This window comes from Salvia splendens, chromosome 9, assembly GCF_004379255.2.
Source record: "Salvia splendens isolate huo1 chromosome 9, SspV2, whole genome shotgun sequence".
Taxonomy (NCBI): Eukaryota; Viridiplantae; Streptophyta; class Magnoliopsida; order Lamiales; family Lamiaceae; genus Salvia; species Salvia splendens.
This window is the reverse complement of record NC_056040.1, coordinates 22,145,978-22,165,165: the sequence shown is the minus strand read 5'-3', so window position 1 is coordinate 22,165,165 and position 19,188 is coordinate 22,145,978.

The following is a 19,188-nucleotide window of genomic DNA, read 5'->3' as shown; positions in this document are numbered from 1 at the left end:
GTCCCTATTATTTGTACAATGCACTCCCTCCGTTTCATTGTAATTGAGTCCCTTCTTTTTTTACTCATTTTTAAAAAATAATAAATAGTTAAAATGGAGAAAAAGTAAAATAACATAGAATAGTTAATATTGATAAGACATTTTAATCTCGAAATTTATAATGTATAACCCCTACCAAAACAATTTGTTGCGTCCCAACTCTCTCCTCTTTAGTTTCAATTGGTCGAAAATGTGAAGTGTACTATTATAGATATGCGTGTGTTGTTTTTATATGATTACCAGAGATCACACGTACATCAATGGTTAGAAGGAAAATATGAAGATACCATGTTTCAAACAAAATAATGGTTACGCGATTTTGTGTTACATTTTATAATATATTTACTGATTCATTATTTATCATCGTATGCTACGTATATTCAACAATCAACATCATATAATATTGTATTTGATGAAATTTAATGAAATACAAACTACAATTAACAAATCCAATCGAACGATCAAACATATATTTTACAATTTACAATTCTTTTCACATATTTTACAAATGTTGTTGGAATTGTGGTGAAGTGTGCGTTGCGTGAGTTGAGATTGATGAACAAGAAGAGAATTCGAAGGAGAAAGAAAACTTATTGCTGAAAGAGAGAATTGCCGAGAGAGCTTACAAACTGAAAACAACAAATTGAAATAACAAACTAACTAACACAGCCTTTTAAATCTAACGGCTAGTTAGATCAACGGTTGAGATTAAAACTAAAAACTAACGAGCTGAATCCGACGGCTCCTGAAGCTCAAGCTCGAGTAAGCTCAATCTTCCACTCCTTGATCAATCCGATCATGACTGCAGTGAACTTGAGTTATCAAACTCACAAATCTCCACCTTGATCACTCAAGCCACTGTCAATCTATCTTACACAAATTCACAAGTTGCATACACAACTCAAGCTTGTTCCTAGGCTGCGGCTTCGTTAGCATGTCAGCTGGATTTTCAGCCGTATCTACCTTGAACACTTTCACCTCACCCTCTTCTATCTTCTCACGAATAAAGTGTAGGCGCACATCGATATGTTTACTTCTCTCATGGTACACTTGATGTTTGGCTAAGCACAAAGCGCTGGTATTATCACATCCAATAGCTACCACATCCTGAGTTATGCCGAAGTCTTGCAAGATTCCTCTGAGCCAGAAACTTTCCTTCATGGCTGCTGCAAGAGCCATGAACTCTGCCTCTGTGGTGGACAAAGCAACCACTGCTTGAAGACTGCTTTTCCAGCTTATGGCAGACCCATATAGTGTAAATATGTAGCCCGATTGTGACCTCCTTGTGTCTAAGTTTCCTGCGAAATCAGAATCTGACCACCCAATCAGAGCTCCACCTTCACACTCTCTAGCTCCATCAAACAAGATCCCAACATTTGTGGCCCCCTTCAAGTACTTCATCAGCCACTTCAAGGCTGACCAGTGATCCTTACCATGATTAGACATGAATCTACTGGTTGTTGACACAGCTTGAGCTATGTCCGACCTTGTGCTAATTATAGTATACATCGTGCTACCAATCATACTAGCATAGGGAATTCTCTGCATCTCGGACACATCCGCTTCAGACTTTGGTTTCTGATATGTTGAGAGCTTGAAGTGTTGTCCCATAGGCACTGCAACTTCCTTTACATTGTCCAGATTATATTTCTTGAGCATTCTGGAAACATAATCAGACTGAGATAACCAGATTTTCTTCTCCTTTCTGTCCCTGATTATTGTCATACCCAGAATCCTCCTTGCTTGCCCCAAATCTTTCATTTCAAACACAGCTCTCAGAGCATCCTTCACCTTCTGAATTTCCTGCTTGCAACTTCCAGCCAAGAGCATATCATCAACATACAATAATAAGTATGCCACAACAGCTCTACCTACATGTTTAATGTAGACACATTCATCATATTTTGAGTTCACAAATCCAGTACTTATCATGTGTTCATCAAATTTCCTATGCCATTGTCGGCTTGCTTGCTTCAAGCCATATATACTCTTCTTTAGTAGACAAACCTTGCCTTTGTCTTCTGGCCTAACAAAGCCCTCAGGCTGGGACATGTATATGGTTTCTCTGAGATCACCATGCAAGCATGCGGTCTTGACATCGAGCTGTTCAAGCTCCCAGTCCCTTCTTGCAACAATAGCCAGCAACAATCTGATGGAAGCATGCTTCACCATAGGGCTAAAGACTTCATCAAAATCCACTCCTTGCTCCTGTGTGAAACCCCTTGCCACCAACCTTGCTTTGAATCTCACTCCTTCCTCCTCAGCAGCCTCAATCTTCTTCTTAAAAACCCATCTACAACTTGCAACCCTTCTCCCATCTGGTTTATCTACCAAGACCCATGTTCCATTCTTTAACAGAGATTCAATCTCCTCAATCATAGCTTGCATCCACTTCTTCCATTCCTTGCTTTGCATGGCTTCATTGTATGAATTTGGCTCTGAGTACTCAACCTCTTCAGCCACAATCAAAGCATAGAATAGAAACTCAGCATCTGAATACTTTGCTGGTGGTTTGATGGTCCTTCTAGTTCTGTCTTTGGCAAGATTCCAACTTCTCAAGTTCTCTGGTTCAGGCTGCTGGAGGCCATGTTCAACCGATGGTGGATCAGGTGGATCCTTAGGCTGGCTCTCAGGCTGACATAGGCTCCACCTCAACTGCAGTAGTGGGCTCATTAACACCATAATCAGCTGTCTTATTTCTGAAAGGCAACACACTCTCCCAGAAAATAACATCTCTACTGATGATTATTCTTGCATTCCTAGGCTCTATACACTAAAGCCTATAGCCCTTGACCCCTGGCTGATAGCCTAGCATAATGCACTTCAATGCCCGAGGCTCCAACTTCCCTTGCTTCTCATGAGCAAAGGCTTTGCAGCCAAAAGTTCTTAAATCAGAATATCCACCATAGCTTCCATACCATTTGAAATCTGGGGTACCTCCATCAATACTAGATGAGGGACATTTATTTATCAGCTTGACAGCAGTGGAGGCTGCCTCTGCCCAAAATTTCTTCTCCAATCCTGCAGCAAGAAGCATACACCTCACCCTCTCTAGTATTGTTCTATTGGCTCTCTTTGCCACCCCATTTTGTTGGGGATTCATTGGCACTGTTCGATGTCTCTTGATACCTTTAGCTCTGCAAAAATCATCAAATTCCCTGGAAAAATACTCAAGTCCATTATCAGTTCTAAAACATCTCAAGCATGTCCCTTTTTCTGCCTCAACCTCAGCACAGCATTCACTAAACTTTCTGAAGGCCTCTGATTTCTCTTTTAACACATACAGCCATATCTTCCTAGAGTAGTCATCAATAATACTCATATAATATCTTCCTCCCCCAATAGATTTCTCTTGAGAAGGCCCCCACAAATCACTATGTGCATAGTCTAATGGCTTTGAGGAAGTATGATTACCTTTTGGATATGGCATTTTCTTGGCCTTGCCTAGTATGCATTCCTCACATGGGGCTGCTTCATCTTTATCATTGCAGTGCAAGATTCCCTTTCTAACCAACTCTTTTACACTGCCAACCGATGGATGGCCAAGCCTGCTGTGCCACTGACCCAGACTGATGGAAGTAATATTGTAGGCGTCTGCACATCCCTTGCTGCAGATCATTGCTGTCAAATAATAGAGACTGCTTCTCATTTCTGCTCTCATGAGCACCTTCCCAGCCTTACACACTTCCATCCTCTCATCCACACAAGAAAATGAGCACCCCTTCCTCTCTAAGAAGCCAATTGATATCAAATTCCGCTTCACATCTGGAATATATCTAACACCATTTAGAACTATCACAACCCCTTTGTCACCCCTCAATTTCACTGAGCCTATGCCCTTTATGGAGCATACCTGGTTATTACCAAGGATGACAGATCCACTGGCCTCTTTAACATCTTCAAACCAGTCAAGATTCGGGCATATATGAAAACTATAGCCCGAGTCCATGATCCAAGATCCAGTGATCTCAGTGTCTATTACATTCAGAACTTCATGGACCTCCTCATCTTCCACAGCCTCTGCTGAGTTGACAACCTTCCATTCACTCTATTGCCTTCTCTTCCAAGCGAAGCAATCTCTCTTCAAATGGCCAGGTTTCTTGCACCAATGGCATGAACGAGTCTCATTTTGGCCAGATGATCCAGCCTTGAAGGAATCTAGAGGTTTCTTGAACACCTTCTTGCCCCTGAACTTCTTGATGTTGAGGCTCTCTACATTCTGATCAGTGAACCTCGACTCACTGATCAATGCAGTCTGAACTTCCAAAAGAGTGATGGTTCTGTCGCGACCATACAAGAAGGCATCACGAAATTGATCAAAAGAATGCAGCAGTGCATTAAGCAGTAGGATGGCCTTATCCTCATCGCCTATCGAGACATCAATATTCTCGAGATCATCCACTGCCTTATTGAAGTCTTCAAGCTGCTCCAATACCCTTTTTCCCTCCAAGAACTTGTAAGAGTACATGCGCTGCTTCATAAACAACCTGTTTGCAATAGATTTCGTTAGGTAAAGATCTTCCAATTTTGTCAAAATAATCGCTGCAGTCTTCTCCTTCGCGACTTCGTGAAGAACCTTATCTCCAAGGCTCAACACGATCGCGCTATGTGCCTTTGCTTCAATCTCGGCTTTCTTAGCAGCCGCCTTCTCATCCACGGCCGCTTTCCCCTTTTCTCCCTCTTCTTCAACCGATAAAGCCGATGCCAAGCCTTGTTGAATCAACATCGCTCGCATCTTCATTCTCCACAGAGCAAAATCATTTTTGCCCGTAAATTTCTCCTCCTCGAATCTGGAGGCCATCGTCTTCGTGAACTCGCTTCCAATCAAAGAATCAATCGCAATTCAAGAAATCGCCCTCTTCCCACAGACGGCGCCAATTTGTTGGAATTGTGGTGAAGTGTGTGTTGCGTGAGTTAAGATTGATGAACAAGAAGAGAATTCGAAGGAGAAAGAAAACTTATTGCTGAAAGAGAGAATTGCCGAGAGAGCTTACAAACTGAAAACAATTAATTGAGATAACAAACTAACTAACACAGCCTTTTAAATCTAACGGCTAGTTAGATCAATGGTTGAGATTAAAACTAAAAACTAACGAGCTGAATCCGACGGCTCCTGAAGCTCAAGCTCGAGTAAGCTCAATCTTCCACTCCTTGATCAATCCGATCATGACTGCAGTGAACTTGAGTTATCAAACTCACAAATGTGGTTAAATTTACCTAAACTACATGGATATTTTTTTTGTTGAAACCCCATTTAATTTTTTTCTTTTCTGTCTCTAATTCGTGATAGATAAGTATGTTTTACCATAGAGTATAGGAGGCAAATAGTAGGGATTACATAAATGTGTGATAAAATCAATTCTTTCCTATTTTATCATAACTTTGTAACTATATAGAACACACTCTAATAAAGTAGGGTTATCCCAATTCCCAACTAATTACTAGTACTATATTTTGTTATTGCAAAATTTATACCCCAAATAATCCAAGAGCTCTTGTGTGGGCTCGCACATAGGCCATAGCTAGTGAACGTGGTTATACTGGATCCTTTCTGGTTTTTCTCCCATTGAATTGAGTTTTTTTATAACAATAATTTTTAATAACACTCAGATCAGTAATCACTTTTAAATATACGAAATGAGTCATTTTTATTTGGAACAAACTATCATAAGTTTTGTTCATAAACACAGTCATTCCTGTTTATAAGAATATCTTTTATACCACTACAGTATTAAAATAGGTTGTCGCTAGTGCTATTATATTTAGGATTAATTGTCAGAATACAAAACAACATTTTTATTTCCAAATTTCAACGGCAGCAATTTTTTCTCAAATGAATTCAATTTTTTCAATCAAACCAAAAAATACCAACAGTTTTGCTTCTCCAAAAACAAACAGCATTTGATGTCATGTGATGTTGGATATTTTTTGTAGTTTGAAGAATGTCGTCTACAATTTATGCAGATTGGGTGAAATAGATGGATATATGATTTTTTTTGCCTGTAATGAAATTTACTTGCCTAAATATTGAATATGTCTCTTTTCTTTATCAATAAAAATGAGGATCTTATTATTTATATATATATATATATAGGTTAGTGATCAAGATATAACTAATATTAAGTGTATAACTAGAGAATAAATCTCAGCCACACATTATCTTATTCCAATGACTAAAATAAGTAAACATTTTTAGTTAATAAAAATTGCATAGGGGTATTTTAGGAAATAATGTGTTCAACTTCAACTTCAACTTCACGGCGGAGGAGGAGGAGGGCTATATTATGTTCTCGGTGCTGCCGTTTCCCGGGTCTCCGGCGCGGTTTTTTTCAAGGTGGAGGCTGGAGTCCGATGGGGACATAGTTGATGTCGACATGTCCATGATTCTCTGCTTGCGTCAGGATCAAGGCAAGTCTGCGAATTCTGAGAGTCGAAAACCGCCTTTGGAAACACAATCACCGGTCTCCGTCGCTCCATTTCACCTCTCCGCCGCACTCGAAACTGCGACGTGATTTTCTCCCCGGCCACGTTGGACGCCGCAAATGACAGCCTCTTAAACGACGTCAAATTGACACTCTCCGAGTGGTAAGGTGCTGCAATTTTGCTTGGAGTCGACTGGTACACTACTGCGGCTGCCATTGCCACGCAAAGCTCCTATCACACTTTGTGTGTGTGTGTGTGAGAGAGAGAGAGAGAGAGCTGAATGAGATGATCAGAGAGAGAGCTGAATGAGATGATGGGGTTACGTGCGTGGATTGGTTTTGCATTGGCGGCGGCGGTTTTGGACTTGATGTTGGTTGTGATATATGTATCATATATTAATTTGTTGTTTGCATTATGATCACTAGTTTAGTATGTTTGTTGATGTTATAAAGAGAATTTCGTGTGTTTGAGAATAATATAATAAAATCGAGTAGTTTAGTATGTTTGTTGATGTTACAAAACACATCACTCTTAGCATGATTTTACTTCACTCCTGTTTACAAAACACATCACTCTTAGCATGATTTTACTTCACTCTTGTTTACAAAACACTCTTGTTTACAAAACACATCACTCTTAGAATGATTTTACTTCACTCTTGTTTACAAAACACATCACTATAACCATGATTTTACTTCACTGATGTTACCAAAATACATCACTATAACAAAAAATCAAAGAAACCTCACTATAACTCTGGAACACATCACTATAACCATGTTTTTACTTCACCGATGTTAATAAAATACATCACTATAACAAAAAATTTCTTTGTGCATTTATCCGTAGTAAGACTACTTATGTTTTATTTCCTTAATGAAATTATGCAACGTAAATACATTCAAAACTCAATTAGGAGCCAAGATGTCGTCCAGTTGAACATATAAAATTATGCAACGTAAATACATTCAAAACTCAATCCAGTTGACACAGCGACTTCGATTCCCCGCTTCGCCACCCCTCTCTTGCCCGGCCACTCCTCTGGCACGACCTTCTCCGTCTCAATCCTCACCCTGTCGTCCAATCTGGAATAGATTTGCACCAGCAGCAACGCCTGCTTTAGGTTCCTAACAATGTCCGGCACCAAATCCTGTAGCCACAAATCAATTTTCTCTAGAGGATCGCCGCCTCTGGTGCGCGAATTGATTGATTCCTCGCTTCCGTGATTCCGCAGGCGTTGCAGCGGCGGCAGAGAAGAAGACGCAGTTTCAAATGAATTCAATTTTTGCAACCTAACTTGATTTTGGAGTTAATTCAATAGGCTATGCAATGACCATAATACCCCTACCTTGTTATTATGGAGTAAATTTGTGATTGAGGGAACTAATATCTCATTAAATTCAAAAATTAATATTAGCCCTTGATTGTTTTGATCTTGTGGCTATGATTTGTTTTCTAGTTATTTGGTTAAGTGGTATTTGCATATATATATATATATATATATATATATATATATATATATAGGTCCATGATCAATTGAGATTTTTAGGCTAATTGAGAAATGAGATGCAACATCAGCCACTCATTTTTATTAAATGAGTGGTCCAGATTTTGCCACACAAAAAAATATTTTTAGATTAATTTATTATGAAAGGGCAGAATGGTAATTCACATCCCCCTCTCTTCTTCCCAAAAATCTTTTTTCCCCCAAATCACTACCGCTAATCGGCCCTCCATCTTCATCTTCATCCCTCCAATTTCGTCGACGACAATGGTGATTGCCGCCGCCATATCGCTGCTGTTGATCGCCGTCAAACATCCTCTTCGACTCGCAATCTCTCCTGCTCCTCCTCGGCTTGAATACGCCGTTGCTCTTCGGGATCATTGAGGCGAACCTCCACCTCTCAGCGTGCGATCTCCGCCAATTATTTTCTGTTGTTATTCCTCTTCTCCTTCTTCGCAGCCTTCCTTGAATGATATTGCGATTCTCTTCCTCGAGATCGCTGATTTGTTTTTGGAGATCTGCGATCTCGTCGGAATCTGCAATGTTAGCTTCAACGAATTCGTTGCCGGAGGTTGAGTTCGTGGACGTGTTCGATTTCGCTCTCAATTTTATCAGCGAGAGGTTCAATTCATCAAATCTTCAATTTGTTGGAGTTCATCAAATCTTCAATTCAGCAAATTCGTTGCCGAGAGGTTCAATTTGTTTTAAAATCTTCAAATATTGTTGATTTATTTTTTGGATAATAACTTGTTGGAGTTAATTGAATATTTGGTTGGAATCAATTGTCATTCATCAGCTTTTCGCCGAAGTAGTTTACACATGATTTTTTTTCCGGTGATATTTGTGCGTGTTGCTTCTTCTATACATAGTACTTTTTTGGTTGCTGCAAACGTGACTCTGAACAAAATTTTGCTTAGTTTTGTTATTCTTATGCTTGGAGAGCAAAGACGAACTGACGAATTTCTCCGATATATCGATTCTGTTTTTATGATTTATTTGTTGATGCCTAGTCCAATTTGTTCCTAATCAGTTTTTTTTTTGCCTTTTCATCTTTAGCTTCGAGTTCAATTCGTAATCAATACCTAAGATGTTATCTGATGGATTCTTCATCTTATTCCGAGTCGACGTCGACGAATGGTGAAGGTAATTTGGATTGGTTTTCATTAACATGACTTTTTGTACTTTGTTGGTGAATTATAATCTGTTGACATAAATGCATAGTTGCTAATATTTGAATTGATGTTCTGTTGACATAAATGCAAATCTGTTGACATGATGTATGTTACCTGTTAAATATTCTATATAGTTATACTCTTTATTGACATTTTGTTGACATACAAAATAGTTGTATGCAAAATACACTCTCCCTTGGCTGAAGAGCCCCTGCTGTGGTGTTTGTTGGTGGAGGAAGGTGTTATGGGTATGGTTGACAGTCCATGATAGGATGTCTAAGATGTTGGTGTTGGTGTGTTGGTGATGTGTATTTTGAGATTTTGATTCTGGTGTGGGTCGGTTAAGATATGCTAGTTGACATTATGTTTTGGTTTGAATTGATATTATGTTGACATAAATACAAATATGTTGACATGATGTATGTTACCTGTTAAATATTCTATGTAGATATACTCTTTGTTGACGTTTTGTTGACATACAAAATAGTTGTATGCAAAATGCACCCTCCCCTGGCTGAAGAACCCCTGCTGTGGTGTTTGTTGGTGGAGGAAGGGGTTATGGGTAGGGTTAAGAGTCCATGATATGATGTCTGATATGTTGGTGCTGCTTATTTTGAGATTTTGATTCTGGAATCTGGTGTGGGTCAGTTAAGATATGTTAGTTAACATTATATGTTTTAGGTTGTTGACATATTTTCCCATTATGTTGTAGGATCTGTTATTCCAATTTGCAACGCTGAGTTGAGGCCTTATGAAGGTCAAAAAATTTCTTCACTTGAGGAGAGAATTTCCTTTTATGAAAAGTATGCTCAAGAGGCTTGTTTTGATTGTCGAAGATTTGGAAATAGGTCTAGTGGTGGTGTTATTACTTTTCAGTATGTTGTTTGCAACAGACAAGGTTTTCATACAATTGATCCATTGGATGTCGATGTAAGTATATATGAGGATGTGAACGTGTCAGATGATGATGAAGTAACTTCAAAGAAGAAACGCAGACGTGGCACAAAAAGGTATGGATGTGGAGCAAGGATCTGTTTCTAGTTTTTTTTTTCTGATTGTGGTGTTAAATATTATCTTGTGCATCAATTCAGTGAGGAACACAATCATGCTATGGTTGACAAAGATCATAAGCGATTTATGAAAGGAAATCGCAGTATGAATGATGTTCATCACAAGTTTGTTGAAGATTGCACCAAAGCTAACATCGGCCCTACTTCAACTTTCAACTTATTAAATTTGAAAGTTCATCACAAGTTTCAACTTTCAACTTTCAACTTATTAAAGTTTTTTTTTATTGTGGTGTTAAATATTATCTTGTGCATCAATTCAGTGAGGAACACAATCATGCTATGGTTAACAAAGATCATAAGCGATTTATGAAAGGAAATCGCAGTATGAATGATGTTCATCACAAGTTTGTTGAAGATTGCACCAAAGCTAACATCGGCCCTACTTCAACTTTCAACTTATTAAAGGAGTTTTTTGGTGGTTATTATGTTGTTGGGTGTACGTTGAATGATGTTAGGAATTGTTCTCGTGATATTAAAGAGAAACTGAAAGAAGTGGACGTTCAAATGATCCTAAATCAGATGCAAGAGAAGAAGAGAATTTGTGAAGACTTTTTTTACAAATATCAAAGGTATGTGAACTGTTTCTTTCCTATAGATATTTCAGTTTATTTGTCATATGTTGCTCAAACAGGACTACGACATTCTCTGTATCTAACAAAAACACTCATGTTTAGTATATTTCAATTTTGTGTTGACATAAACAATATAGGCTGTTGACATGTTACAGATTTAGTGTTCATATAATTTATATAGGATATTGACATGTTATATGTTTGCAGGTTCTAACGAAGATGACAAGCTACATATTGGTAACAGGTGTCATGGACGTTACTTTGGTCTATATCAACACACTTTTAAGAATAAAAATCATCTGATTGCATTGGATAATTTGCTTGCGGGTATTGGTCCTCAAAATTTTACTGATGACACTATTGGATCTTCATCAGTTGATAAAAATGATTCCATCAAGAACATATATGGTATTGATGTACCTGAAGAAATAACTGCACATGATTCATATGTGGTTAGTACAAAGGGAGGTGCAAGTGACAAGAAAAGCAGGATTAAGTCGAGCATAGAGAAAGCAATTGAAAAAGCAAGTAAACTTCATAGACATAATTGTTCTTTTTTAACAAATAGAGTTGTTTTTTAGTTTTAACATATGCTACAAGTTATTGATATTTTCTTATTAATTGTTGATATTTGATTTTGCTCTCTATTGACATTCTATTGTATGATTTTTTTATTTTAAAATTTTTTTCTGAGTTGTACACACTTTATTCAAGCTGTTGACATTTGTGTATAAGTTGTTGACATTTCAATACAAGTTGGAGTCAGGCTTGCCTCTGTGCTCCTCGCTGATGAGGGCGTCCAGGCTGCCCCAGTCCTGCCTGGAGGGGTAATTACAATTACAATTCATGTTTTTAAGATTAATTACAATTAAAAATTATGTCAACTATATATACTAGCCATGTCAACAACTAATATAACTATGTCAACTATGGTGCATATCGTGTCAACGACACATACATGTCATGTCAACTACGGTACATATCGTGTCAACTACACGTACAAGCCATGTCAACAACAATCAGAGTTGTTTTTTAGTTGTTAACATATGCTACTAGTTATTGACATTTTCTTATAAGTTGTTGATATTTGATTTTGCTCTCTATTGACATTCTTTTGTATGATTTTGTTTTTTAAATTTTAAGATTTGTTTTCTGAGTTGTACACACTTTATTCAAGTTGTTGACATTTGTATATAAGTTGTTGACATTTCAGTCAATTTGTTGAACTGATTAACATTTGATATAACTGCTAAGTTCAAAAGTCAGAATCCACAATAATAGTTTTAAAAACCATCCAAAAAATAAGTTAACATCAAACATTAATATCACTTTTTGTTTACTTCTTCTTTCTACGACTAAACAACTCCTTGTACTTGTTGTTTAGCTCAAGCAATTTGTCCATGTTTGCTTCTATCCAATCATGAGCCAGTTGTAAAATCGGCGACCTCTGGTTATTGTAACTTTATGAAATCATCGTGTAGCAATACCTTCCCCGGAGTATCTGGGCAATCTTTACACTACGCGCAAAGAAGCCAATATCTCATTTCACTGCCCTTTTTGCCAACATTGGTCTCTATGTGCATCATCAAATAGACACCACCGTCCTTCTTGTTCGTGCTTGTGGCCCACTCTAAAGGCAGAAAGTTGATTGAAGACTTGTTTATATTTTCTGAAATATCTAACATTTTCTTCTCTATGAAGTATGCTTCAAACATATCTTTCTGCAAAATATATAAATAACTAAATCAAACTACACAAACAAAGCATTTTAACATGATGTAGAAATTATGTCAACCAAATGTAGAGAATATGTCAATAACATAGATAAAAGCATACCATTAAACCAATATCAATGTCATACTTCTCGAACGGATCCATATTTTTATGTGGCTGGCTGTTATCTATTATCTCAATGATTTTTTTCTTCATCCAATATACTACAAGATAGTAATGGAAATTTGCACAAACTGGGAAGAAGACCTGTATGACATTAAAGATAAAATTATATCCAAAGAACACCTGTTCATATTCTTACATAAATGTCATTGTGAGATCTTATTACCAAATCAATTTCTCTCCAGTTGAAATCTGGTCTTCTTTGAATCTCATTATCTATCTGAGAAATGAAATTCTTCTTTACTGTCGAAGCATCCCAATTATAGTTATGTCAATAGCTATGTCAATAGCCATGTCAAACAAATCATATACTCTGTTCAAACAAGCATATACTCTGTTTTATAGCTATGTCAATAGCTATTGTATGAAATGAAACACAATAAATCTATATCAATAACTCTTTCTGGTTCAATCTACAATCATCCTAACAACTATTCAAACAAGCATATACTGTTATTATAGCTATGTCAATAGCTATTGTATGAAATGTCAATAATCTTAAAAATTTAAACAAATCCTTAACTGATGCTTCCAATTGTGATTCTACCATGGCTAATCAACAAAAAAATTCAGCAGAAATCGAATTCATAAGAAAACAAATCCAGATTTGTTTTTAATACACTAAAATCGAAGCAATATACTTAAAATTTGAATCAATTGTTGAACCTGAAGAAGTCGGAACTACCACTGATGTGGAACGCCGATTTTCTTCGATCGGCGCTTCAACCGATTCAGCTACAATCGGCGCTTTAGCTAATTCTCTTCGAATTTGGTCTTCAATCGTCATTGTAGAAAACAGTGTTGAAGGTCTACGGTTTGGAGATGAATAACAATGTTTGATTGAATGATTTCGAATGCAGAATTGTATGAAGATTAGCAGATTTTGCAGCGAGAGTTTTAGAGAGTAGCAGATTTTGCAGCGTGAGTTTTAGAGAGTGTTTTAGAATAAGGTTTCAAATGGAATTTTATTTTTTCCTCCATTTTATTAATGAAATGACAATTATGCCCCCTGTTGACATAATCTGAGAGCTGTTGACATTTCGAAAATCTTGTGAATTAGTGGCTGATATTGCATCTCATTTCTCAATTAAGCTAAATAATCTCAACCTAACAAGACCATATATATATATATATATATATATATAGTAGTGATATAGGGAAAGTACTCGTTAAGTACATAACTAGAGAATAAATTTCAACCACGAGATTAAGAAATCAAGGGTTGAAAAATCAGCTTAGGATTTAGAAATTGATCCAGAAAATTACTTCACAATATAAGTAGGTGGGGGTAAAATAGTCATTTAACAAACAAAGCTGGGTAAAACATGAATCTCTCTCATTTAGATAATTTTTCTTCATCCCGTCATCTCTTCTACTAAAATTCTCCATTCCACAGTTTCATTAAGTGATGTTGTAGTGGTTGAGTGTGGCATTGGAGAAGAAGCGGTCCCAGAAGGGGGGCGAAGTGGAGGTTGGAGTTGGTGAGGAAGAGGAAGACGATTTTAGGGCGGCGGAGGAAATTGGCGGCGGGGGGGGAAATTGGCGGAGTCCATTGCGATGGCCTTGTGGAAGAGGGGGAGGTCGTCGAGCTCGCCGGGGAGGGAGATGGAGATTTGGCGCGGCGGCAGGATTCGAGGAGCGAGGAAGAAGAAGAGGAGTGGTAGAGAGGGGAAGGATTAGCAGTGGGGAGGAAATTTCCATGGCTGCGGATGAATTTCCCCTTCGATTACTAATTTAGGTTTATGCGAGAGAGGAGTGTGATTTCATGGATGGCGAATGTTGTTTTTGAGATTAATGGATTTTGAGAGAGAACAACAATTGCCAATTGGGGACAAGTCAGGAACGCCGTTATATGGATTGCTTTCTCTTCTTTCGCGATTTTCTTTCCCAGATTTTTACTTCACTAATGTGAACAAAATAGATCACTATAAGAAAATATCACAGAAACATCACTTAACCGTGGAAAACATCACTCTAAGCATGTTTTTACTTCACTGATATGAAGAAAATAGATCATTATACGCAAATATCACAGAAACATCACTTAACCGTGGAAAACATCACTCTAAGCATGTTTTTACTTCACTGATGTGAATAAAATAGATCACTATAACAAAATATCACAGACACTTCACTCTAACATTTGAATACATCACTCTAAGCATGTTTTTACTTCACTAATATGAACAAAATAGATCACTATAACAAAATATCAAAGAAACATCATTCTAACCGTGGAACACATCACTCTAAGCATGTTTTTACTTCACTGATGTGAACAAAATAGATCACTATAACAAAATATCACAGAAACATCACTCTAACCTTGGAACACATCACTCTATGCATGTTTTTACTTCACCGATGTGAACAAAACAGATCACTATAAGAAAATATAACAGACACATCACTCTAACCATGGAATACATCACTCTTAGCATGTTTTTACTTCACTGATGTGAACAAAATAGATCACTATAAGAAAATATCACAGAAACATCACTCTAGCCGTGGAACACATCACTCTAAGCATGTTTTTACTTCATTGATGTGAACCAAATAGATCACTATAAGAAAATATCACAGAAACATCACTCTAACCTTGGAATACATCACCCCATTAATATCACGAATTATTGTATATGTTGAGACACAATTAAGAAATGGTAGTAGTAATAAGTTGAGCAACAATCAAGAAATGATGCAAGTAATAAGTTGTGCAAAAACTAAGAAAGAGCAGTAGTAATATGTTGAGCAACAAATAATGAACTCATTGTGACATTTCATCAAACACATATTGTGCTCATATTAATATACATCTATTCTTCTTTATCTTACAATGAATCTAACCAAAAGATTTACAGAAAACAAAAAAAACAATAACAAAATTTACAGATAATCAAAAACAATTTCACGAAAAACATTTTAGAAATCCATCAAAATTTTCCAACAGCTGCAACAATCACTAGAAACTTCTCCTCCATCACCGGCGGCTCCCCCTTAGAAGCTTCGTTTCCTCCTCCGTCAGCCTCGAGGTCCCTCTCGGCGTATTCGGAGAGCTTCCAGTAGGAGCAGGCGAGAATCAATAGAGCGAAAGCGATGAGCCCCAACATCACCGCAAGCCCACCGAACAGGTACGGCACCGGCGAATGCCACGGCGACCACGTAACTAGCTACAGCGCTGCTGCTGATGATGCATCAAAATCCGAAACTCTTCCTCCACCCTCTCCTCTCCCTCCAGGCTGCTCCGGATCTCCCTCTCTAGCTCCACGTTCCTCCGCCGAAGCGCCTCCGACACATCACGGTGGCGGCCAGAGATCGGCACGGAGAGAGAGAGAGAGAGAATGATAATAGAAATAGAGAGAGATAATGTGTGAATGGAATGTGTATGTAAGAACATGGGAACGAAGTTTATTTTCAAAAATACCCCTATGCTATTTTTATTAACTAATAATGTGTACTTTTATTAATCATTGGATTAATGTGTACATCCATATATATATATATGGATGTATTCATTTCCTTTTTCCATATTTTCTCCTATTTCCTTCTTGATCTCAGCCGTTTATTTCCTCCATCCTATGGCCTAAATTATTGGCTTTAACCATTAAATTTAATTCAATTAAAATCCGAAAAGGTCAAAATAGGTAAACACTAAATTGGTGGTTATGGAAACTTCCATGATTTCCTCCTTTGAAGATCTTGGCGGTTATTTTTTATTTTCACACGCTCCAGACGTGATTCTCTCCCTAATCCATCTCTGCACTTTTTCTTTCGCTATTTCACACGTTTCAATTCTCGCATCTCCGTTGACGCATCCTCAGTATTACAATCATGTATTGCTGGCGTTGTAGCAATCGTTTTTCTCTCAATAATGGAAGAAGGTAATTCAACGTTTGCCTTCCTTGTTTATGTATCGGAGGTGTTAATACCAATTCAGATCAGTCCGAATATTCGCTAGTTGTAGAGCAAGTAATTCGTGTATTGTGTTGTCGTGTTAAAACATGTTGCCCAGTTTTGATTCTTTGGCGTTTAGGGTTCATGTTATGGTCTAGGGTTGCCCAATTCTGGGGGCTAGGGGTGTAGTATAGGGTGAGAAACACAACCTCTATGAAGGACCGCGATTATGTAACATTCCTTTAGGGTTTAGATATCGGCGTGGCTAGGGTAGTAGTTTAAATCGATACAAATAATGCACCAAATGATTATGGATAATGAATTTTATTGACTATATAATGCATAATATGTGAACTGCAATGTATAGGATGTAGGAAATAATGAAGGACCGCGATTATGAATCATTCCTTTAGGGTTTAGATATCGGCGTGGCTAGGGTAGTAGTTTAAACTGATACAAATAATGCACCAAAAGATAATGGATAATGGATTTTATTGAATATATAATGCATAATACATGAACTGCAATGTATATGATGGTGGAAATAATGAAGGACCGCGATTATGAATCATTCCTTTAGGGTTCAGATATCGGCGTGGCTAGGGTAGTAGTTTAAACCGATACAAATAATGCACCAAATGATAATGGATAATGGATTTTATTGACTATATAATGCATAATACGTGAACTGCAATGTATAGGATGGAGGAAATAATGAAGGACCGCGAGTATGAATCATTCCTTTAGCGTTTAGATATCGACGTGGCTAGGGTAGTAGTTTAAACCGATACAAATAATGCACCGAATGATAATGTGTAATGGATTTTATTGACTACATAATGCATAATATGAGAACTGCAATGTATAGGATTTCTGAGTCGGTAGCTTAGTTTATCTAATGCTTTATTTGTAATATGTAATGAATAATGTTACTTATCCGTTTAATTTAAGATGTGTCGTGTTTCGATGTTTGGCGCACGTTTCTTGTTTCCCCTAAGGGTTTAATAAGCCTAGGGGCCAGGGTATAGTACGTACACATTAATAACAATGTTTAAAAATAGCGCGTGTTTGACTTATACATAAATCACGTATTATGTAATGTACATATTATACCTAATAAAGTTATTCTTAGGTGCATTAATTGTCAGAACATTACATTGCTGCAATTTACATTTTTGCTGACCCCTTTTTTTTCTTTTCTGTACAGTGGTGGTTGTACCTGAATGTTCTCCGGAGTTGAAGCCTCTTGTTGGTCAGAAATTCCAATCCTTGGAATTCGCTTTCACTTTTTACGAGGTATATGCCCGCGCAGTTGGCTTTGATACGCGCAAACAAGTGATGAGGAAGGTGGATGATGTCACAACCTGGTATCTCGTTGTATGCAATAGGGAAGGAAAGAATGCATCACATAACATAGGTAATGTGAGGTTAACTCAATGAAGTACCCATGAGCCCATTGATACTTCGTATTCCTTACAACATTCAAAATAATGACAATTTCTCGATGCATAATGCAATGTTTTAATCAAATAATGCACATATCTGTATCCCATATCTATATCCACTTTTAAAAAACAATGCATCACATAACATAAGTAATGTACAATTTATTTGACTGATGCTGACAGTGTTGGTAACTAATTTAATCTCCCAAATACAAAAGTACATAAGAAACTAAAAATTACACGCCTGTTAATGACTACAAAACCAATTCACCCATATACACACAATAATTCTCATAATGCATACTATATTGCAAATAATGACAATTTATTTAGACATAATGCACAGCCTACAAAAACGTACTGCACATACTATGTTGCTGAATAATTTCAATTTCTCGATGCATAATGAAAGGTTTTACTCAAATAATGCACATATCCATATCCCTTACCTATATCCATTATTGGGAAACACTATATCACAGAACATAAATAGCCTACCTCTGATAATGCTTAATATATAGTCCCAAAATTTGGAGTATATTATGCATTTTGAGTGGTATTCTGTATATGACTTAATCTACTTAGTGTAGAATATATAAGTGCATTATTTGGTTTAGACAGTGCATTATGTACCCTGTTATTTACATTATGTGGAGTATATTTTGCATTATGAGAGGTAATTTGAATATGGGTTAATCTCTCAAATACAACATTACCAAAAAAACTAAAACACTCATACCAGATGCAAAGTCTCAAAAAAGTATAATGCACCGCCTAAAAAGCATCACTGAGTTAATCTTAAACCTATATAGACCTTGCATATACACAATAATTATCATAATGCACACTGTATTGCAGAATAATGACAACCGCTTTTCAAATAATGCACAGCTTAATAAACGTAATGCACAAACTATACGGCTGATTAATGCCAAATACCCCATTCATAATGCATATTCCCAAAATCATTGTCTAATATCAACACGCACATAAAAAGTTTTCAAAACGTTCAGTTTTAAATTGACAAATCAATCAAGCTATCAAGCAACCCATTAACCTCCATCAACCTATAGCCGAAACCATCACTCACTACAGACCATAATTCTCGACCCACTATTCGAAGTTGAACTTGGCAGGTCTCTCCCTCCAATACTTCGTTGCTTTAGACCG